Source organism: Cryptomeria japonica, chromosome 2, assembly GCF_030272615.1.
Source record: "Cryptomeria japonica chromosome 2, Sugi_1.0, whole genome shotgun sequence".
Taxonomy (NCBI): Eukaryota; Viridiplantae; Streptophyta; class Pinopsida; order Cupressales; family Cupressaceae; genus Cryptomeria; species Cryptomeria japonica.
In genome coordinates, this window is record NC_081406.1 from 548961345 (window position 1) to 548985691 (window position 24347).

At 39.8% G+C, this 24347-nt stretch overlaps 1 protein-coding gene across 9 annotated transcripts in view; it reads left to right on the plus strand.

Annotated features, from left to right (window-relative positions):
* LOC131052343 (uncharacterized) overlaps positions 1-24347 on the plus strand; it is a 276241-nt gene that overhangs the window by 232252 nt on the left and 19642 nt on the right. The gene's annotated exons all lie outside the window — the stretch shown is intronic.

The window sequence follows — 24347 nt, forward strand, 5'->3', positions numbered from 1 at the left end:
CTGGCACATGAAAAGATAATGGATGGAGGAACCCATAACCTCCTACAGTGGTCAGCTCTGCTCCAGATGAAAGAGGTCCTTTTTGAAGACATCAACACCAGATGCAGTCAAGTTGAAGGTATCATTCATCCAATTCAAGATAAGGTGTTTGAGGTGCTGTGTACCATTCTTGATAGGCGGATCGAGATTGAGACAAATGTGGACATCCAAGAGTTGGAGGAGAGAGTCAAGGTCATCTTTTGCAAAGAAGAGAACGTCATCATAGATAAGCAACGAGATCAGATGTACACTACTATGTTCATGATTGAGAAGACCAAAGAACTTGAACCTGGATGGGAGACAACTCTTCTCACTGCTTTTGATCAAGTCCTTCACTTGGAAGAACGAATGAAGAATCTTCCTGAGATTCCCGTTGTTGATATTGAGGGAATTGTGTCCAGATTCATTGAATATGCTAAGAAAGAGCATAAGAAAGGGAACAAAATTCTAGATGAAAAGTTGTTATAGGATGATGTGGCAGCTTAATTCCTATTGGTCTATGTTTCCTTGACATTTGTGCCGGTTAATTATTGGCTATGCATTTAATGATGTTTATCTAAATGGGGACCTTTTGTAACAAACCCTAATTAGGGTTTAGGTGTCAAAATCTCAGCCGTTGATCTTCTTTCGATCTGGGCCATTCATTTTATTTGAGGATGCTATATATACCCTCACTCATTTTCATTTTTACATATAGAAGTTAGAAAAGTTAGAGAAGAGAGAGAGCTTAGAGAGAAGAAAGTAATTGTGTAGCAAGCCTGAGTAGTGAAGAAAGAATTTTGAACAATTGTTGTCCATTTGGCTTTGAGATCAATATGTCGTCCTCATTTTTGTTTTAAAAAATGAAGGACCATTACATGAAATTTTTGTGAAAAAATGAAAAAATTTACTCTATGGCATGCTTCTTGAGGCAAAATTTCGACTAATCCTTGGACTGGCTTAATCCTCAGTCCATCCTCGAACTACGTTTCGAATTTCGTCAAATTCTGGGTTTGTTTGCTATGTCTTTCCTTCAATTTCGGGTTTTAAAATCTCGACTGCAGGTGGAGAATTTTCTTCAAACTACAAGTTTTAATGATATTCATTGTTTTGGTCTTTGTAGGGGAATTTTTGACTTATTACATGTGCACTTTTATTTAAAAGATGTTACTTGTAATTTGTTTTAAATTTCCCCTTTGTTGTTTTTATCTTTTTTATTTTTTTTGGTTTTTTTCAGTTAAAATAGGGATTTTTTGACTCAATTACAAGTAAACTTGCAGTTTGGTCAAAAAACCCCTACTTTAATGGTTTTTGCATGTAATAGGGATTTTAAATCCCCATTACATATGTGCAAGCAAGTATAACTTGTTGTAGGGATTTTATTTCCCTTTTACAAGTATTTAAAACTTGCATTTCTCTCTGTAGCGTCCTAAAATTGCGACACTTGCAATTTCGACTGCATTTCGGTCTTCACGATGGCGACGCAACACGCAACCTGAATGGAGACCCCAAAACTTGCTCACGACACTGAAAACTGCATTTTTCAAGCACCATTGGCCTGAACCTCCTTGCACCCCGCTGTCCCGGAGGTGGGACCAGAGCGCCCAACGCCCTGGTCCCTGGGTCCTATTTTGGGCCCGGTTTCCTAAGTGATATCGGGTCTTTTTGATTGCAATTTGGAAATATACTTCCCTGGTCGGCCTAAGGTCGGGAAAATCAGTCTATCAGCCCTAATTGACAAGTATATAAACTACATTTTCCTCTCTCATTTGGTAACACAGATGAAGGACGGAAAAAAAAAGCGTGGAAACTATACTCAAGCATTCAAGCATTCAAGCAATTGATCATTCCAAGTCTCCATTCAAGGCTAAGTGTTGCATTCAAGTCAAGGATTCAACCATTGAAGAGGAGATCACTTATTACATGCTACATACTACAACATACAACATCTAAACCTTTGCACATAAGGATACAAACATCCTTAGAACAAGGTATTAGTACTTGTTTTACATTACAGTCATTTACATTTACAGCACTTGCTCATTTCTTGGTTAATTCCAAAACCGGGGTTTGACCTAAAGGCAAACCCCTAATCCCTAACCCCCCAATCGTCTTCGCTTTTCTGTGTGTAGTTTGCAGGTACGCGGCTGAGATTGAAGATCTGGAATCCTTGTGCAGAGACGAACAGATCCCCCTTCGTTTCGCGGATTTTTCGGAGGACCGTGGCGCCGGGCGCCATCGTCCCGACAACTTTTTCTCAAATTTGCAGGACAGCGCCGTATCGACATTCTACTGCTAATTCCAGGTCCGCAGCTTCATCCTATAACCTAAACTCAGTTTATAAGCGAATCTTTATGACTTTCTATGCATCCTTAGCTTAATTTCCTTAATCAACATTCTTTACAAAAGAGGGTAGCCTTGCTTTCCTAACCCTTGAAATTCATTTAGCATCCAACCTTACATTGTGTGGGATTGGATCTTATGAGTTTCAACCCCTCTTTTGAATGTAAAGTCTTCCTCCTAAGTGAAAACCCATCGAATCCTAGCGAACCTCCCTTCTCTCTCCTCGGAGTTAGAAGAGGGGAGACCAACTAGGGTTCGACCGCGATTTTCCGCTTTACATTTTGGTGAACCCGACGTGAACATCCTTTCTGATTATTCATGATTAGATCTGAAAATTGATTCCTTGATTACATTTCCATGTTTGATCTTTTGCAAAATTTTAGAGGTGATTGCATAAAAACCCTAAATTTTCTTTTTTTGAACATTGAACTTGCGAAATGTTTAATTATTAATGCTTGTTTCAGATCTGCTTTTCTATTATAAATTATCAATTGATATCTGTACTTTAATTTTGAAAATTAAGTGGTTAAATGTCAAAACCCTAATTTTTGAAACCCTCTTAATTCAACCTTTGTTTGACAATTTGACCGATCAAAACATCTCCAAATCAGCTGTAACTTTGGATTCTGTAATAAAATCACAATATCTTTCATCCCTGAAAATTTGGAAAAAAGTTGCGAGGACCGTGTTGCACTCCGAGCGCCATCGTCCCCGACATTTTTTCCAAAATTTCGGGAGCGAGATCTTGCTGTATTTTCCTGCTAAAATCCAGAATTTTGGCTGATTTTGTCAATTATAACACTTTCAAAATTACAGTCAAAGTTGGTCTTGCGATTGCTTGGTCTAAGGCTCCTAATCATTCAAAAATTGTTGAAATTGAAATTTTGTGTCAAAATTGTGTTCTTACTGTCATAAATCTGAAAATTGTGTTTGCATTCATTCAAAATTTCAGTGCTTTATTCAAATTCTTGCATTTTGTGACTTTTGAAATTAAGTGCTTAATTACAACAACTTTGATTTCCGCTTTCAAAATTGAATTTTGCGTGAAATTGAATCAATTTTTAAATTTCAAAACTTGCACTGCTTTTGACATTCCCTCTAAAATCATAAAATTCAAAATTTCAGTTTCCCTCTCTTTTTCAAAATTCAAAATTTTGCATTTTTCGACAATCTTGATAGGGTTCAATTTTGAGATTGCAACTTTAATTTGGCCTATCTACAGATCGTAAAATCACTCAATTTTTTCAGATTAGCTCTAAAATCATCATACCTTTCATCCCTGCAAATTTCGACAAAAGTTGCAAGGACCGTGTTGCACTCCGAGCGCCACGGTCCCGGACATTTTTTCCGAAATTTCGGGAGACTGTCGTGATTGCATTTAACAGCTTAAATCTGGAAGATTGGCTGGTTTTACTGAAAATTGCTACCTCTAAATTCAAAATCTTTTCTCTCTCTCTAGTGCATGAGTTTTATAACAAAAAGCCCTACTTACACTATTCCCGTTAGACGAAGCCGTAGAATTAAGTCTTTCCGAGGTTTAACTACTGAGGAGATGGAACCTAATTTGAGTAGCCTTTTTAACGAGGACATGGGTAATTCCTCTAATCCTCCGAATGATGAAGAAGCTCTCCATGAAGTTTCCGTTGAACAACTTTCCAAATTGGATAACCAATTTGACGATTTTCACCAATGGATGTCTCATGAGTATCCCGATAGTCAAGCTCTTCCTTTAATTGAGGGTCTAAAACACATGCTTCAAAGTGATAAGAATGGAATTGATGTTTTACGTGGTATCGCACACATTGTGGATTCGAATGTGATGCCTATGAAGAGTTGTGTTGAATCTTTAGGTTATACACAACCTCCTACACAAGTCAATCATTCTATTCCTTTGATGACTTCTATTGCTAGTATACCTACCTTTACATCAAACATAATGGCTACTTCTATACAAGACATTCCTCCTGTGATCACTAGTCATGGGGGCAATCCTCCTTCTTCAATTAACCCTATTCCTTCATTCAATCCGACTTCTTCATTCATTCCTTCAATGAGTGTTCCTATTACATCTTCACAAATGAACATGACGCAAGGGGGCAATTCATTTAACCATTCCATTCCTCCTTGTAGTGTTCCTCCTATCCAATCATCTCCTATGGTTGACTATCATAGGGTCCCACCACCTTACTCTTTACCTTCTTTCAATAACATCACACCTCCATCTCAATCTAACACACCTAATATGAACTCTTCGACTGAAGCTACCATTAATAATCTTGCACAAACTGTCTCTTCTTTACAGCAACAAATTGCCTCTATGAATCAATCTAAGTTTAGTGTGCCCACATTTGATGTTGCGAGTCCACTTTCTCTTGATATTGTTCGAGCTATTCCTCCTAAACATGTTGAAATCCCGCATTTGGAGCTTTATAATGGTAAAGGAGATCCTCTAACACATGTTAAGACTTTTCAAACAATTTGTACTGATTTTGCTTATGACCAAAGGTTACTTGCAAAACTATTCACCAGAACATTAAGAGACAAAGCCCTACAATGGTATTGCTCGTTGCCTTCTTATTCTATTACTTCTTTCGAACAACTTGCAAATGCTTTCATTCAACAATTTCAAAACAATATAAGTCCTAAAGTTACTTTGATTGATTTAATGCATTGTAAACAAGGTGTTAAAGAAAAAGTGTCTGATTTCATTGGTAGATATAAGCATTTGTATGCTCAAATTTCTTTTCCAGTGCCTGATAATGATATTCAAAGAATCTTTATTTCTAATTTGCAAAAAGATATTCGAGACAAACTTCTGTTTTCTGAGTTTACTTCTTTCCAACAGTTGTGTGCCACTCTTCACAATTATCAACTGACTGTGAGTCAAATGGAACAATCACATCCTATGGCTCCGAGTGATAAGGGTGATAGCAGTCAACAACCATTTGGGAAGTTTAAACCGAACAGAGATTCCATCAAATTCAATGAAAACATCATCAACAACAATGTGAATGCAGCATCAGGTGTGCCTCCTATTTCTAAATTTTTCAGGAAAGAAAGAAAGTATACTCCTTTGAATGAATCATTGCATGGTATTATGAATAAATTATTGGAACAAAATGTGCTTACTCTTCCTCCTATAAGACAAATTGATCCTGCAAAGATTACTTCACCTTATTTTGATCATAAAGCTTTTTGTCACTTTCATCGTCAGCCTGGTCATGATACTGAAAAATGTTTTTCTTTAAAGGGTAAAATTCAAGATTTGATTGATAATAATACTATTTCTGTTTCTGGAGTGAATGATAAAGGCAACACATCTGTAGCTCCTCCTAACCAAAATCTTCAGATTTTTACTGATCCATTACCTTCTCATACCTCTCATACCTCTAATGCGATTGAGGCTAATGATTCCTCTTTCTCATCTGATGGTCTTGTGTCTATGACTCCGAATGTGATTAACTTTGTAGAGCAGCAAGAAAACCCTAAAGAATCTTCCATCACATTTGATTCCAGTGAAACCATTAGAGCACCTGATGGTCCTTTATACGTAGTTGCAAAAGTCAAAAATACACCTTGCCGTGGAGTGCTTATTGATCCTTCGTGCATGGTTAATGTTATTACTGAAGAATTTCTTTTTACTTTGCAATTGAATCAAGTGATCTATGACAAAACAGATGTGATTGTGAAATTATTTGATGCATTTTCTTCTCCTGCAATTGGTTCTATTACATTGCCTATTGAGGTTCATAATAAATCTCTTGATGTGAACTTTGTTATTATTCCATCTTCCGAACAATTTCGTGTGAAGCTTGGCTATCCTTGGCTATCTTCCATGAAAGCTATTGCTTCTCCTATTCATAAGTGTTTGAAATTTCCCCATAATGGTGAAGTTGTTACTGTCAATCATAGTCTCTTTAAACCAGCTGAAAGAACTTCTAGTGTTCCTATAGACTACTTTTGGCCTAAACAATTCCAATCCCTTCCTCCGCGAAGTGATCATCTTTTTAAATCTTATCAAAAGTGGAAAACAGATATGATCCTATCTCTAAGTGAACCTAGAACACCTAAACTTGACATTCCTATCATTCTTGAGAAGGAAATTCTTCCTTTGAAAGACAAAACTAATGTCTTTCCTCAAGAAGATTCCCAACCCGTCCCCATGGATGTGACTATGTCTATGCCTAATAAATCTTCTAAAAGTAGACCTATACCTCCTCGTCATGATGGACTTGGTCTTCTTCCTAAACCAAAAATTCTTCCTTTATATGGAGCAGTTCCTCCTCCTGCCTTTTATAGAGAGAAGAGACCTTCTTCTTCTCCTATTATCCAGCCTAAGAGACCACAACCTAAACACCCAAGTGATAAGGATGAGAACATTCCTCCTCCTCTATCTTCTACACTTCCTACTAAGACTAGACGTAATCGTTCTGCACGGGAACGCCGACGAAAGCGTCGTCTTAGGGCTCAAGCAGCTGCTTCTCAAACTTCACAATCTCCAAAAACACCTTCAACAAGCATTATTCCATTTTCTCCTCAGCCGGATATTGAGCCTAAATCTCCTAAACATAAGATGCATGATGGTCTTGATCCTGTGCGAGTTAAAGATCCTATTTTTATAAATCTTGATGATGATATAGATGAAAATGTTATGCATGATGAAAATGTTACTCCTCTTGCTTCTGATAGTGAATATGAACTTGTTGATGTTGATAACCATTTATCTAATGAATTTTCTAAAGCACTTATCCTAGCTCCTAGACAAGAACAATGTGGCTTGGAACATGAACATAGCCCTTGTTTGGATCTTGTGATAGCTCCATCTGCTGTGTTGGATGTTCCTCCTCTAGCGTGTTCCCTGCCTTCCCGAAACATTGATCAGCAAGATCGGGGGGTAGATGACGTGCTAGACTAGTTACATTAGCATGGCAGATTCTCTCCTCCTCTCTTGTGTTACTTCTTCTATATGTTATTCTCATTCTTCTATTTGTTGTCCTCAGTGTTGTCTACTTGAGGACGATGCAAAGCATTGAGATCTCTTTGGTCTCTCTCATGTTGACTCAAAAGACACATGTGTTCCCTTCTTCTAGGTGACCTTCCTTGATTGGGGAATGAAGAACAATTATGCATACATACATATGATACATATACATGAATTATCATACAGCATACTGACCCCGAGGAAAGCGAAGTCACCTCGTGCTTTGTGTTTTGTGTCTATTATCCTTGGGTTTATCTCACACTTGGGGGCTAAATCTTTGCGATAACGTGCTCCTTTTCCTTTCTCATTTCTTATGTGTATCACTACGTTAAAACAATCACCCCCGTTGAGGCGTGTGCGATCGCTTTAACGTAGGGGGGCATACACCCTGTCTATCCTTTCAAAGATACTTGAAAATTTCTTGGCAAACTTAGCTTTGTCTTGAAGATTTTTGGTATTTCTTTTGCATGACTCATAGTGAGGGAACCTTACTACTGACAGTCATGGTTCTCCCTCGTGATCTTCCCTTTTACTTTGTCAATCGAAGTCGTAAGATCCTTAGTCCACTAGGGGCTTGGTGTATCTTGCCTCCTTGACGTGGTGAAAGTCTTTCAACGTTGTTTCCTTGTACTTTACCGGAAGTATGAGCATACATACTCCCGCTAAAGTGGGGGCTAAATGTAGCGTCCTAAAATTGCGACACTTGCAATTTCGACTGCATTTCGGTCTTCACGATGGCGACGCAACACGCAACCTGAATGGAGACCCCAAAACTTGCTCACGACACTGAAAACTGCATTTTTCAAGCACCATTGGCCTGAACCTCCTTGCACCCCGCTGTCCCGGAGGTGGGACCAGAGCGCCCAGCGCCCTAGTCCCTCAGGACCAGGGCGCCCAGCGCCCTGGTCCCTGGGTCCTATTTTGGGCCCGGTTTCCTAAGTGATATCGGGTCTTTTTGATTGCAATTTGGAAATATACTTCCCTGGTCGGCCTAAGGTCGGGAAAATCAGTCTATCAGCCCTAATTGACAAGTATATAAACTACATTTTCCTCTCTCATTTGGTAACACAGATGAAGGACGGAAAAAAAAAGCGTGGAAACTATACTCAAGCATTCAAGCATTCAAGCAATTGATCATTCCAAGTCTCCATTCAAGGCTAAGTGTTGCATTCAAGTCAAGGATTCAACCATTGAAGAGGAGATCACTTATTACATGCTACATACTACAACATACAACATCTAAACCTTTGCACATAAGGATACAAACATCCTTAGAACAAGGTATTAGTACTTGTTTTACATTACAGTCATTTACATTTACAGCACTTGCTCATTTCTTGGTTAATTCCAAAACCGGGGTTTGACCTAAAGGCAAACCCCTAATCCCTAACCCCCCAATCGTCTTCGCTTTTCTGTGTGTAGGTTGCAGGTACGCCGGTGAGATTGAAGATCTGGAATCCTTGTGCAGAGACGAACAGATCCCCCTTCGTTTCACGGATTTTTCGGAGGACCGTGGCGCCGGGTGCCATCGTCCCGACAACTTTTTCTCAAATTTGCAGGACAGCGCCGTATCGACATTCTACTGCTAATTCCAGGTCCGCAGCTTCATCCTATAACCTAAACTCAGTTTATAAGCGAATCTTTATGACTTTCTATGCATCCTTAGCTTAATTTCCTTAATCAACATTCTTTACAAAAGAGGGTAGCCTTGCTTTCCTAACCCTTGGAATTCATTTAGCATCCAACCTTACATTGTGTGGGATTGGATCTTATGAGTTTCAACCCCTCTTTTGAATGTAAAGTCTCTCCCCTAAGTGAAAACCCATCGAATCCTAGCGAACCTCCCTTCTCTCTCCTCGGAGTTAGAAGAGGGGAGACCAACTAGGGTTCGACCGCGATTTTCCGCTTTACACTCTCCAAAAAACCCGATTTTGCCTTGCAAGTGCATTTTTGACAATTTTAAACTTGTCATTTGTCTAAAAAAATCCCGATTTTGCCTTGTAAGTGAAAAAGTGACAATTTAAAACTTGCACTTTGGTCCAAAAAACCCGATTTTTCTCATAAAGTGCATTTTTGACATTTTAAACTTGCTATTTGGCCAAAAAATCCCGATTTTGCCTAACATGTTGAAAAAGTGAAATTTTAAACTTGTCATATCCTCCAAAAAACCCGATTTTCATTGTTTCATACATTTTAAACTTGCTATTTGTTCCAAAAAACCCGAATTGCAAGGAAAAACATGTTTTTTGAGGATTTTTAGCAAATTTTTGTGGAGATTTTTTGGGAGATAGAAGGCGTTTTGGATTCCTCCCTATTTTTATGCATTTTCAAACACCTTTCACACCACATGGAGGTTAACATTGCTGGTTTTTAGCTTTATAACAGCAAACACGTTTTTGCCAAAAAACCACGTTTTTCTTCATTAAAAATGCCACGAATCAGCAATGTTATGAATCGTTTTGGCTTGGTATGCTAAGGTATTGAGGTTAGAAAGAGTCTTGGCCATTTTCCATGCCATTTCTCATGCATTTGCTGCCACATTTTTCATTTTTGGGCATTTTTTCAAAAACGTGGCTAGGGTTTTGGAATACGGTTAATTTCTTTTTAAGAGATATTCTTCTTTATTTCAAAGATTAATCATCTTTTTGAAGAAGGCATTTTCAGTTTGGAGCAAGGTAAGATTTCTTTTCTTCTTGTTTCATTTTTCTTGTCTTTTTTGTTTTCTTATTTTCTTCTTGTTTCATTTTTCTTGTTTTCAAATATGTTGGTTCTTCCCCAAAAATTGGTTTTGTGAGAGAGATTTTCCCCCTTGATTAGCAATTTTAGAATTGCATTGTTCTTCCCCATTTTCCCTTTTTACTTGTATTCGGGATTTTAAATCCCGATTACAAGTTGGATAAAAATAATTGTTCTTCCCTTATAGATAAAAGATTTAACCATCTTTTGTTGAAATTCCAAGTTGCAAAGATGAGAAATACCCATCCTTTCAAAATGGGGTTTTTAGAACCGGATTACATGTTGAAAGTTCTTCCCATTTTCTTGAAGATGATCTTCCCAAAATATTTTCATATTCATTTCCATCATCCGTACATACCATTTCATCCACTCATTTCACACTTTCATTCATTTTCCCCATTTAAAAGTCTACCTGCGGTCAGCCATCCAGAACCCGAAATTGGTCCAAAATGCACTCAAAAAACACTTGTAAATGAGTTTTAAAGGTCCAATTACAAGTGCAAACTTGTAGTTACCCATTACACATATGAAGTTGCATGTTTGTTCCCCGCAATTGTAAGTTAATGCTCTTGTTTTCCCCACATATGTAATGCAACTTCCAACACCCGAAATTCACTGGTGAGCCCGTTTTTGCATCAATTTATCCCTTCCCTTGTCAGTCTGGTTTGCACACACTATCTACCAAATCAATGGATTAAGGCATGGGCCTTATTTTGCAAGAAGATTTCAAGAATGAAGGATGATACAAAGAAGAGATACAACAACAATTCATGGTTGAGAGCATAGAATGCTTTCAAGACAAAGATGGTCATGACATGAAAAGAGGAAGGCTACCCTTTCCCTCCTGAAAAGATAGTACTACTCCAAGCAAGAAGACAAGGATGCAAGTTCCCGTTCTGGTTCAAGATGTCTTTACCAATCCAGAATACTTCAAGTTCTTGCATCCTGAAACAGCATGAAGATCATCACAGACAAAGGATGATGTAGTTAGAGTCGTGTCTTTAGACACATGGAATAGTTTTAGTTACGCATTTGTAATTTTGTTTTGACAAGTTACATGTAAAAGTATTTTTTGTAAAATGCAAGTTACACATTACTTGCACTTTTGTAATTACATGTAAGGCAACTACAAGTTGTGTCTGATTAGGAATGTAGTTGGAATAAGTCTTAGTTAGTTAGAGTAACTCTTAGTTAGTTAATGAAGTCTCAGTTAATTATTGAATGAGTCTTGATGGTTGAGAGAATCTCTCAAGTTAGTTAGGATCCTCCCACCTTTTTCTCAAGGCTCCTCTTCTATAAATACTTGAGGGCTCTGTTGTAATTTTTATCTTTTGGGAAAGCAAGCAAAAACTCTGCCAAATTTACAGCAAGAAGTCTTTGAGCTTATGTATGTGGATTGAAAGTTTTTGAAGAATAATAAAGAAGGATTACTCAAGTTTTGAGTCTTTGAGCTACATGTTTGAGTTTGAATCTTTTATTTCTTCTATGCCAAGTGTTTCTAAAGGAGCTTAATCCAATCTGATTTGAAGTCTTTGAGCTACAAGTAGAGAAGATTAATTAAAATAGGAAACTCTCTTGAAGGAGCAGCAAGTCTTTGAGCTTGCGTCCATTCTTGAGAAAAATTATTGTTTGATAAGAAATAGCAACAAGTCTTTGAGCTTGCATTAGTTCTTGTCTTTGTGTTGAAAGAATAGATTATTTCAGTCTTTGAGCTGTTATCTTTTATTCGTTGTAAAAATTTAGTATAGCAAAGGGTAGATAGGACTTCCAATAGTCAAGTCTTTGAGCTTGATATTGCTGTCCCGTCCCGAAGGAAGTGACGGAAGTCTTTGCGCTTTCAGGAAACTTCATTTCCTTTCTCTTATTTCACTTGAAAGTGGTTACTGTTGTTATTCAATCGCTATCCTTTTCTGTGAAGAGAAAAGGATATTGTCTTTCTTGAAAAAAGAAGAAAGATTGCTGTCCCATCCTATTTTATTTTCCAAGTTGTAGTTAGATAGGGGGAGCCTTCCCTTAATTAGGAGAGTTTTTACTCGTGTGCTATGGTTGAAACCACAATTTTGTATATTTCCCCAAGTGTACAAAATTTTCAACCAACACAATAAAATATTGAAGTTATGGTGTTTTATTGCAATACTTGTGGCTATCTTCATGATTGTTTATTTTCTTGAATCACTCTCAATTGAAGTAGTATTTAAGTTTAAGTTTGAAGGACTAAGTGTTGTGCTTGATCTTTGGTGAGATTCACATTCCAAACCATTAGCTTCTTATTGATTGTAAGGACGCCTTGTGTGTTCAACTGGAAATATTGAGATTTCTTAAAAATTCAATCATTTTTGGAAGTATTGATATGTATCTCTATGATAGTATCTATACCCTTGATGATTTGAAAGTTACTGAATCACCTTAGAAGATCGCATCAATTCCAGTAGAGTTGTAATTTCTTGGCGATATTGAAATTGGTAGAATCTTACCGAGTCTAGCCTTCATTGAGTCATTCTTAGGATTAGATTAGCATTCCTTCCTTGAAACCCTTATCCTTTGACATTTTTTTGAAAATCTGTTAGTATTAGGAAAATCCTGTTCCTGCAATTGCAAAGAGAGTAAATATGAACAAGCTTTCTCTAAAAGTACGTAAGGCCCCTTGAAGAAACAACATATACAACGACCACTGGTGCTTATCCACACGTAGAGATCCTACAACGAAGAACCTTGAAGTCATCCCGATTGATCCTTTTCGTGACATCTTCAGCATTCAGAGGCTTTATTCAAGAGAGGGCAAGATACCTCTGGGTATTTTATTGTGTGTTTGGTTGTGTACAAAATACACATCAACAGTTACCTAGATCCCATCCTTGATCCACACTCCATTGCAGCCATTGTTGCCAGAAATAATCATTATGTTATGTTGTGATAACCCCTACGGTATCACAAGATGTAAAATCACTTGCGTGGATGAGGATATTGTAAATGAATAAATTAAAATAATAATCTAAAATAAAAGAAATATATTTAATTTGTCTTAGTAAAGGAAATGTTATTTAAATAATTAATATATATTTAAATGGAAAGATATTTAAATATATTTTGATATGTAATATTGAATATATTTAAAAGAAATGTTATGTAATATTTATTATATTTAAAAGGAAATAATATATAGTATTTTATATATTTAAAATGAAAGGTAATTAATATTTAATATATTAAAAAGAAATAATATATTGTATTTTATTTAAAATGAAATGTAATTAACGTTTAATATTTAATATCTTAAAAAAAGGGAAACAAGATATAAATACAAAACATAAAGGTAATCCCAAAGAGGGCTGGGTTACCTCCGCACAAAGTGGTGCATAGGTAATCCCAAAGAGGGCTGGGTTACCTCCGCACAAAGTGGTGCATAGGTAACCGCAGCCTAGGCTGCGATTACCTCCGCACCCCTTCATGCGGAAGGGGCCCATGGGGGGGCACAACCCCTCACGGGTTATAAAGGAGGCAGCCATCAAGGCTAAAGAAAAAAAGGAGGAGGAGCGGACTGCAGGGAGAGGGTAAAGGTGAACAGACTGCGAGGTAAGGAACAAAATTCCTCCCTATATTAAATAATAGGTATAGTATATGGAAGATCATTATTATTAATATTAATAGGTGGTGTTAATAATAAAAGTTCATTAATATTAATTAATATTAGTTAATGAGTAATGGGTAATGGGTAAGGTTCCTTGATAGGTGATGTTAATGGTAGTCTAGTGAATATTTATACACATCTTAATGTATAATATTCACTAGTCGTTAAAAATAGGAAAAAGATATAATCTTGTTAAATGTTGTATACATAAGTTTGCATATTAAGAAAGGTTATGAATACAAGGTATCTTAAGAAATGTAATGCATATGTAAAAGATGGAAAATCATATTGATATATATGTTAATTAAAGAATACATTGAGAATTCATGTTAACACAAGGGATAGTTTATAAACTGAAAATGTTATGCAAATGTATGGCTTGGTTGACTAAAACTCAACCAAGAAGAGAAGGATCTGGTCAATTCCCTTGAGGACTTGGATGATGGAGGCATCACTCAACACAAGGAAAGGCAAGGATCTTCCTTGGCTGGCTTGGGTGTAAGAGGTTATACCCAAGACAGGACTCAAAGGTCGGACCGATCCCCTCTGAGGACTTGGGTGATGAAGGCATCACCCAAGGCAAGGAATAGACAAGGGTCTTACTTGGATGGCTTGGGTGTAAGACGTTACACCCAAGATAGGATTCGAATTCATCTTCGATTTCCTGGAGGGCTTGGGATCAAGGGATTCCAAGAAGGTGCGCCTCACGGCCACCTAAGGACATACTTACGTATGGCATTGTATCCTTTTTTAGATGAAAATTATGATTATGTTAATTGAACATTGAAGTTAGATTGCAATTTAAATTACTTATATATATATTTATATGTTTGTTATGTTCTAACAATCTGTTCTGCAGGTTAATGATCTCTAAATAGTAGGGACATTACATATGTTGTCATATTATGTTTATGTTGTCGTCGGTAATAATGAGTTACGACAATCAGTTAGTTAATCGTCCCGAAGGGCAATTGGACGCGACGGTTGGTCGCAACCCTTCGGGTATTATATATTGCATACCGTTCCTTCTTAGTATCATCATGATAGTGGTATTTGGGTGTAATGTTATAAGCACTTGATGTACATGGACTGTTGAATTAATACAGAGACTGGTTATTTTATATATTTCCATTATGTTTTGTGCATTTACTTTCTGCATTTAATCATTTACCGTATGTGGCAAACATTTGGCGCCGTTGCCTAGACATACTCGGGAAAGGAAGGAGCGGATGGCATACGGACATGATGGGCCTACCCGTCGGTGAGATTAACCCAGAGGCCGACGACGCGCAAACGAAACAATCGTCGTGGGACGTAGAGCGTGATGGCAAGAGGCGAAGGGGAAATTGAACCCTGTAATAATCCCGGCACAATGTTGAGATAAATTGTGGCCGAAAGGGAAAATAAAAATTTTTTTGGTGTACATGATGTGTGCTTGCTATGTACGGAAGTGATTTATGCCAAATATACTAAGGACAAAAATAAAAAGATACAAAATGACGAATGGGAAGTGGCACAAAGAGCATTGAATCTTAGATAGCAAATAGAACGAAGGCGTAGGCTAAGGCAGCTTGCCGAGGGACGACTGGTCAAGGGGTTGCTCGAAGGGAACCCAGGAGGTGTCACGGAGGTTGTGGAGGCAGAGATAGACGGAGAGAATTACACTCTCTACACTGTCGTAGGGTTGTCCGAAGGGAACCTAGGAGTCACGGAGGGTGCCGAAGGAGAACTCTACAGTTCGCCAGAATACTACCGTAGGGTAAGAAGCCGCGAAGAGTTGGTGGAACAAACAAGGCGAAGTCTAAACTTGATTGATGCTACCAGAGACCTACTAAAGAACTTGTCCATTTCGGAGGACAGCCGGAGGGAGATGACCGAAGGTGACGATAAGGCCGTCGGTGCCGAGGGAGCACAAGGGTACCGTACAAGAGGCAATTTGTTCGGTTCGGGGTCAACAACCTTCTCTAGAGGACCCACGAGTGGAGGGTCAGGTGCAGGAGGCGGAGGCTGAGGATCACCACATACAAGCACACAAGGCACCAGAGGAGCGAGACCCAGCGGTGGGATGGCAAGTAAGCAGAAGTTGCCGAAGTTCAACGGCGACGGGAAGGAAGATCCCGTCCGCCATTGTCGCACTTGCGAAACCATATGGTCGGCGAACAGTGTTACCGACCAGGACGAGTGGGTAACACAATTTCCAGCAACCTTAAGGAGTGGCCATTGACTGGTTCTCCGATATGGATAAGGCCAAAGTTGGCACATGGCCCAACCTGAAGGAGTTTGGGATAGAGTTTCGTCTCCTCAGAGACGACAATGAAATAGTAGCCGAAATCTATGGCACAAAGAAGAACAAGAACGAGACTGTCCGAGCCTATAGTCGACGGCTCAAGGAACTGTTGGGGAAAATGGAGAGTCAACCAACGGATGGGTTGAAAAAGAGATGGTTCATGGAGGGACTGAAACACTCCATCCGGAAGAAGATGAAAATTGTTCCATCAACCTCGTACGAAGATGCATATAATAGAGCGATGGATCTCGAGAGCGAGACCAAGACATCCAAGAAGAAAAAGAAGAAGGATAGCTTGTCCAAGGATGATGACTCTTCCGAGGGAAGCAGTAGCGATGGCGAGTCCGGCAAAAAGGTGCAAGCCCTGCAGAAGGACATGCTGAGGATGATGAAAGAGTTGAAGGTTATGAAGGGAGGTACGAGCAAGACCGACGAAGGGGAGCTTTGGTGCACAGAATGTAAGACGGACGGCCACACGAAAGGCTCCTGTCAAAAGAAGGCCTATTGTGATATATGCCAGTTGATGGGGCATCCCACCAGGGAATGCCCCTACAACATGAAAACACGAAACCAACAAGTATTGCTTACGCAGGAACAACCAACTACATCGGACGGTACCGGCAGCTACCAGGCGAACAACAATGCAACATCGGGAGGCTACCGAGATAACCGGTGGGGAGGACGAAACAACAATAACAATACAAGGAGCCGAACCCAATACGACTCCAAAGGCCGACCAATGGTACAATGCAGAGCGTGCAACCAATGGGGGCACTTCGCCCGAGACTGCCCGAAGGGAGAGGCCACATAATATTTGTGCAAATGGTGCGGACTGGGAGACTACAAAGATGCCACCTGCCCGAAGTCCGGCGTCAACTTGCTCAATATCGAGGAAACCAAAGAAGAGGAAGTGTTGGCCGTAACCCGCGCCCAAGCCAGACAAGCAATGTGCCCAGACCCGGAGATGGAGAAGCGAAGGGTATGAGAAGCACGGGAAGAAATTGAGAAAGAGATACGAGAAAGGGCGAAGGCGAAGGGTACGGCGGGTACTTCAAGCCGACCGGAGGCGGAGGAGGCTATACTAAATCAAATTTTAAAACTAGAGGTGCCTGTGAAGGTACACGATCTCCTCCAGACGATGCCTCAAGTACGAACGGCGTTGCTAAATAATCTCTCCCAACCATGCACCAATACCAACCACCGCACAGATGTTCCTAGGGGGTCTGCAATAGACCCCATGCTACTGGAAGTTAACACTGGAAGGAACCTGGCCATTGTGGAGATGGGTATCCTTGGCACCATTCTAACCGATACCATCGTCGATGGTGGATCAGGAGTGAATGTTCTTCCATAAGAAACCTGGCGGAAGCTGGGGAAGTCGACGTTGTGGCCATCTACATTCAATTTGCTGGGAGCAAATCAACATGGAATCAAACCCATTGGGACACTGATGGGCCAACAAGTTACCATCGGGGCGCAACCCTTCATACTGGATTTCGTGGTAATCCCACTAAAGAAAAAAGGGTATGATGCGATCTTAGGGAGAGGGTGGCTGGTGGCAGCCAAGGCCACCCACAACTGGAAGAAGAACACTTTGTCTATGGAGAATGGAGGAAGGAATTTTATCATAGACCTTGGGATGCAGTTGGTTAGTGAGGAACTGGCATCATCTTCGGAATCGGAGGGTGAAGGAGAAGGTGACCTAAGGGACGAAGGACGGGGCTGCAGGGAGCCCAACGACGAAGGGATTCTCAAACTAGGAGAGTGCTCCGAGGATGAGAGGGGGTCATTGAATGGGCTCTTCCACTAGCAGATGGAGGACTACGAAATGTTCCAGAGCTACAGGCTCGAAGTAGAGGAACCAGAGCAAGCAACTGAGGAGGTGTACCTGCCGGAATACAGAGAATATTGGAAGGGATACGCCCCAAACCTCGGTGACGTAGATAATCCCAAGATCATTCATGTCGGCAACGATTGGAACCCTGTGTGGAAGGCCGCAGCCTTCGAAATCTTTATTATTCTTCTTCTTCTTATTTACAGGAAGGAGACCGTGGTTCCTGTAGAATTTATGGTTCCAGGTCTTCAGATGGCCATTGAAAATAGACTTGCCATCAACGGGTCCAAATTGAAATCCTACCACGAGAAGCGCGTAGGGGACCCGAGAGGCCAGAAGGACACGCGAGAGTCTGGAGGGGGACCCGAGAGGATGGAAGGGGACCTGAGAGGCCGGGCAGGTGACTCGACCGGCACGGGACCAAAGCGGGAGACTCTCGAGCGAGGCAAACTGAGAAAGGGCAATCCCAGAGGCACGGGACCCGAGCCGAAGACTAGATTAGGGATTAAAAAAAAAAAATCTTATAAAGTGGTGGTGGGACCACCTTACGGTGGAACCACTGCGGTGAGACTACTGTGCGGTGGAACCACCGTACGGTGAGACTACCGTGCGGTCGGAACCCGTGCAGTGGACCACTGACGACGGAGGACACCTGCGGTGGAATACCACCATACGGTTGAACTGCGTTGGGCATGCGGAAGGAGGATCGTATGGTGTGGACGGTTGGTCATGTTGTCTGTACGGTGTGATCCGTACGATGGAGGGGTGACCGTACGATAAGGAGGGTGTTGACCGCACGAGAAGGTGGCCGTACGATTGGAGGTGTCAGTGTTGTTGTTGACCGTACAGGGAGGTTGTATGGCCGGGGTGCCATCGGGGACATTATAGTGGAAAAAAAAAGAAAAAAAAAACGACGACCAGATTGAAAAAATCATTCGATGACGTCTGGAGCCAAGACGCTGAAAATATTCGAGTGGAGAAGCAGGTTTTTGGCATCTTAAATATCACAAAATTGATGTGTGCCATGGACTTCCGTGTGGTTTTGAAGGTTGTAAATTGGTGTAAACAGGGAGCGCACCTGGGGCGCTGCCCCAAGACCCCGCGAGGGGCGCTGCCCCTCAACCCCGATGGGGGCACTACCCCCAGACCCCCAGTTTATTTTTTGAGCTACAATACACTTTTTGAGTTGGGCGAAGGCATCAGAGAAGTCACGGTAAGTGTTGGGTTGTCCCATACTGTGAGAAGGAAGCCTGAAGCTCAGCATTGGCGGGAAGCCATAAGCCATAGAGGGAGATGGATTTGGAGGTTGTGAACAAACAGAGTTTGAGGGAAGGCATTGTAGGCACGCGAAGTCATACGACACCAGGGAGTTATTCAGTTCAGTTATCAACCTTTGGGGAGTGTGATGGAGGATTTGAGGCGTCTCCTAGCCTTTGTGCCAGAGGGTTGTGGCCACTTCCCGGCATGAATGGTACGCTTTGAGGAACTCGTAGTATGTCTCGGCTAGACGTGAGGTTGCCTTGGTGGATGCACAGAGGGCTCGGGAGGAGCTGACCACCAGGTTGGAGGTAGTAGTAGTGTGAGACTTAGCTCAGCGTACCCAAGAGTTGGATGCCAAGAGGGCAGCGTGGGTGGCTATCGAGGACAAATTGGCTAGGGAGACAGTGTCATTTGAGTAGCAGTTGGTGGAGGCTAAGACTGAAAAGCGTGTTTTGCAGACAAGTTTGGTTTAGGCACAGGAGGACTATGATGTCAAAGGAAGCACTAATGGTGAAATCCGCACTTGAGCATCGGATGGTAGCAGAAAAGGGTTAGCAAGCGAGGACACAGCAGGTGTATGAGTTCCATGCTCGACTAGCAATCGCAGTTCCTGCAGTTCTCTACCTTGGTTTTGTTTAATGTCATCTCTATTTTGTGGCTATCGAGGACAAATTGGCTAGGGAGACAGTGTCATTTGAGTAGCAGTTGGTGGAGGCTAAGACTGAAAAGCGTGTTTTGCAGACAAGTTTGGTTTAGGCACAGGAGGACTGTGATGTCAAAGGAAGCACTAATGGTGAAATCCGCACTTGAGCATCGGATGGTAGCAGAAAAGGGTTTTCAAGCGAGGACGCAGCAGGTGTATGAGTTCCATGCTCGACTAGCAATCGCAGTTCCTGCAGTTCTCTACCTTGGTTTTGTTTAATGTCATCTCTATTTTGTATTAAGTTGTCCGGAAACGACTTCTTTTCGTGGGGGGGATGATGTTGCTGGGAATAATCATTATGTTATGTTGTCATATTATGTTTATGTTGTCGTCGGTAATAATGAGTTACAGCAGTCAGTTAGTTAGTTGTCCCAAAAGGCAGTTGGACGCGACGGTTGGTCGCAACCCTTCAGGTATTATATATTGCATACTGTTCCTTCTTAGTATCATCATGATAGTGGTATTTGGGTGTAATGTTATAAGCACTTGATGTACATGGACTGTTGAATTAATACAGAGACTGGTTATTTTATATATTTCCATTATGTTTTGTGCATTTACTTTCTGCATTTAATCGTTTACCGTATGTGGCAAACAGCCATTTGATTCAATTTTTCATCATCGTACATCTTCCTTTTTTTCAATCAATAGTCATTACTTCTATGATGCCACTAATTGTTGTAATTGCTCATTTGTTCCCATGTAATATCATCCCTCCATGATGGATTCCTCCATGTTTCTTGCTTCTCACAATGATGTAGATGTCTATATATTGCACCCATTGCTATCTCTAGACCCTTGTTTGATTCTTCACCCCTTTTCACCACTTTTCCAATTAGCTCACGTTGGAAAAAAATCCCTCTAATTCTTTAGTGCAATGTTCAATAGATTCCAAAAATTTCTCTACCTTAACATTCCTTTAGTCTTAATTATGTGTAATATCTTGCAATGAATTTTTTTTCTTTGTATACCATAGCTTCATGAACTTCTTTTGCACATCAATGTTTTTTATCCCTAGAGCTTCTACCCAAGGATATCCAAGAACAATATCCAACCTTTTCATATACACCACATAAAAAATTGAATACAAAACATATTTATCCACTTGAAGAAGAAGAAGACCGACTTGAAGAAGAGCATCAAGTGCCACCTAATTTCAATGATGAGATGGCAAGATAACATGTTGATTATAGTTCTCTAAGTCTAGCCATCCATTGTGACATGACATTTGTATAGTATTATGACATGAAGACAAGAAATGGACATAGGAGGAGGAGATATGAAGAGGGGCCCTAAAGAGACATCCAACATCATTTGGGAAAGATTGCAATACCTACTTTTGATGGTTCAGGAATTGTCCAGCTAAAGTGTGGTTGCAAAAATTGAGTACATACTTATCTTTGAACCCCATGTCTGAAGAAGAACCCATCAAGTCAGCACTTTACATCTCGAAGGTGTAGCCCATGAGTGGTGGGACCATGGCATGGTGACCCAAGGACACGACTCAATCAATACCTTAGAAGAGTACAGCCAAAGATTGAGAGATAATTTATAAGAAGGATCCAAAAATTCACTTTAGAGAGCTAGCACAGTTAACGCAAGAGGGTGCGATGGAGTACTATGTGGTAGAATTTTAGAGGCAATGAATGATGGTTCCAAATTTGACAAAGAGGAGATTCATAGTTCTTTTTGTTGAGGACCTATCTGAAGCATTCAAGGGTTTGGTAAGGGCATTTGATCCGAATTGCTTCTTGGAGGCCATCAAAAGAGTCCTAATTTTGGAGGATTTAGTGGCCAAGGGCAAATTCTACCCCAAGAAAACACCACCGATTCAACATAGAAAGCCTCCTCCGAAGAGTTTCCTGCAACAGATGGCACTACCCCCAAATTCAAACAAGGTTGAGGAATACAAGAATGAGCTTTGAAGGAAAAAGTTATGCTTCACCTGTAGAGATCAATGGCAGCCAAGTCACAAGTGTTTGGGGAAGGGTCAAATACGTTACATAGAAGTAGTTTTTGATGAGGATTCAGAGGTAGATGAGCCTGATCCTAAGGTCATTGTGTGAGGGGTGAGATTGTGAGTTTGTGCTAGAGTTTCAATTCTCACCAAAAACTTGCTAGAATTGGAAAGTCCTAAGGTGAGTAGGCTTGGATGAGTTCCATAGACTTCAACTTCCCAAAGACTCAGTCGTCTGATTGCAACAAAGAAATAATGACAGACAGATGGATGCTTCACTGCAAATTGCAAACTGGCAATTGTGTACCCTAGTTGTTAAGCATAAGCATGACCTCCTTCAAGTGAGACCTCCTTAAGAAAATATACAACCTCGTGAGAAAAACATCAATCTTGGATTGGAAATTTGTGTGCCCTTCTTGCGAAACAAAAATGCAAATCACTATCAATCATGTTGTGATTTTTGGTTACAATCTTTAGTTGCAATTCTGTCTCCTTCCATGCATTCTATTCTAGATTAAAATGCTCCATTCACATCCTAGTTTGCTTCGCCATGTTCTACTTTATTATGTCTTTAAAGTTGATTTAGTGAATAGTGCACAATAAAAATACAAGCCCTTAAAAAAATCTTTATATTTTGTGGTTTTTTAATTTTTCGATTTGCTGAATCTTTTCCAAGTCTAACTGTCAAGTCCAAGTTGAAGTCAAAAACCAGCCAAAAGAGTCCAAGTCAAGTCTGGTTCTTGTGGCTATGGGACTCTACGCTTCAAGAGGATTGGTGATTGGTTTAGATTGGCTTTTTATTAATGTGTGTGCCATTTAATTATTAATTCAGATCTAGTTTGATCAAGTTGAATGAAAGGACTATTAGGTTTATTAATTATTTGTTCTGATTTAATTTTCAGTGTTACAGTTTAATATGTTAATAACAATCTGAATCAATTTCCTTTCAAGTTGGTAAGGTAGAATTAACATTTCCTATTATCTTGTTCATTTTCTTCCATTTAAATTTGACCTACAAATTCATGTAGGAAACTTAGTTTTATTAGAACTTGTAGTTTGCATATACTTTGCAAACACCTAGTCAAAGCCAATTTTCCTGGATCAAACTGATATTCATTGTGTACCACAACCAATCATCCAATGGAGGATAATTAGGATGTTGGAGCTTTTGTGTAATATCCCTTGGCTAATCTGACCCTGTTTTGCTTATTTGAACCCCAAGGAATATTGTCAAACACTTGGCATACAATGTTTGAAGCCACTGTAGTGAATTCTTATTTGTCTTCTTTGGGTTTGTAGGCTGCAAATGAAGTTATGGAAAGCTTCTAACAATGCAAAGTTGTTATAGAAATGATATACTAGCTGTTTTAGACCTTTCCACACATATGTAATGACTGAAATTAACTAGTACAGCTAGTCGACATTAAGACAAACACTTGTCATGCATCCTAATGTATACCTATGGCCATTAGGCATTTAAGCAAACAATTGGCATGAAAGCTAAGTGGCTGATCAATGTTGAATGTTACCATGAATGTGGAATATGCAAATTATATCTCCATTAAACATATGCAACCTCCAAATATTTCATGATATAATCATAATAGAAAATGATGCAATGAAGTAATGATTTTCTAATACAATGACCATAGATAGAAAACCTGGTATTTCAATGGCTGCCTTGATATATTGGTTTGATTCTCCTCATATGCAAATCCCTTGTCAAATATATATAGCTGTTCAACCTTTTTAAATCCCCTTCTATAGAACTCAAACTACTGTAGCGCACTGTTCACGGCACTGTAGCGCACTGTTCATGGCACTGTTCACGCGGGTACTATTCACGCGAGTACTGTAGCAGTGGATGAAAAAACTTGCAATCTGCTCTTAAAACCTTGAATAATTTGTTGATAATCTCTCCCAACAAGAATGGTATAACTCCATGTGCCAAAGAAGGATGATTCACAACCAACTATAAATGTTCTTCAACAATAAACTTCAAACCCTTGTAAAAAACTTCACCAATTTGCAAAATGAAAGAACTGAAGTATTCTTTCCCACAACTGCAATAATTCAGGTGTTATTTCACACCTTCAAAATTGCTATCAATAGGAAGTTTTCGTTTCCTATGATCAAAGAAGAAAATTGCGAAAGCCTTAGGCTCCACAATAAAAATCAATCAAAATACTATTCATCAACTGGATGCCGAGAATGAACTCTTGCCTTTCCTTTTATTCTTTCCTTAAGAGAGCTCAAACACCTTCCTGGCCAATGTGGGATAAAAGATTTATTCCCACATTAAATTACTCACTTAACGCACTTTATTATATTAAAGTGACTTTATTATTATAAAGTTACTTTAGAACTTTATAATAATATTAAAATATTAAATAAATCACTTAAGTCACTTAAACTTTAATATCTCTTGATGTACTTGTCTGATTGCTAAACCGTCTGAGCCAGGAGTCGACTCTCCCTGTTCTCCATGTGATTGGATGCCTGTCTAAAAATAGAAACCCTGAATAATAGTAAGTATGTGGAACTGAGTCTAGAAATAGCTGCAAAGGCCCAATCAAGGTCGACACTGCCAATAAGCTCTA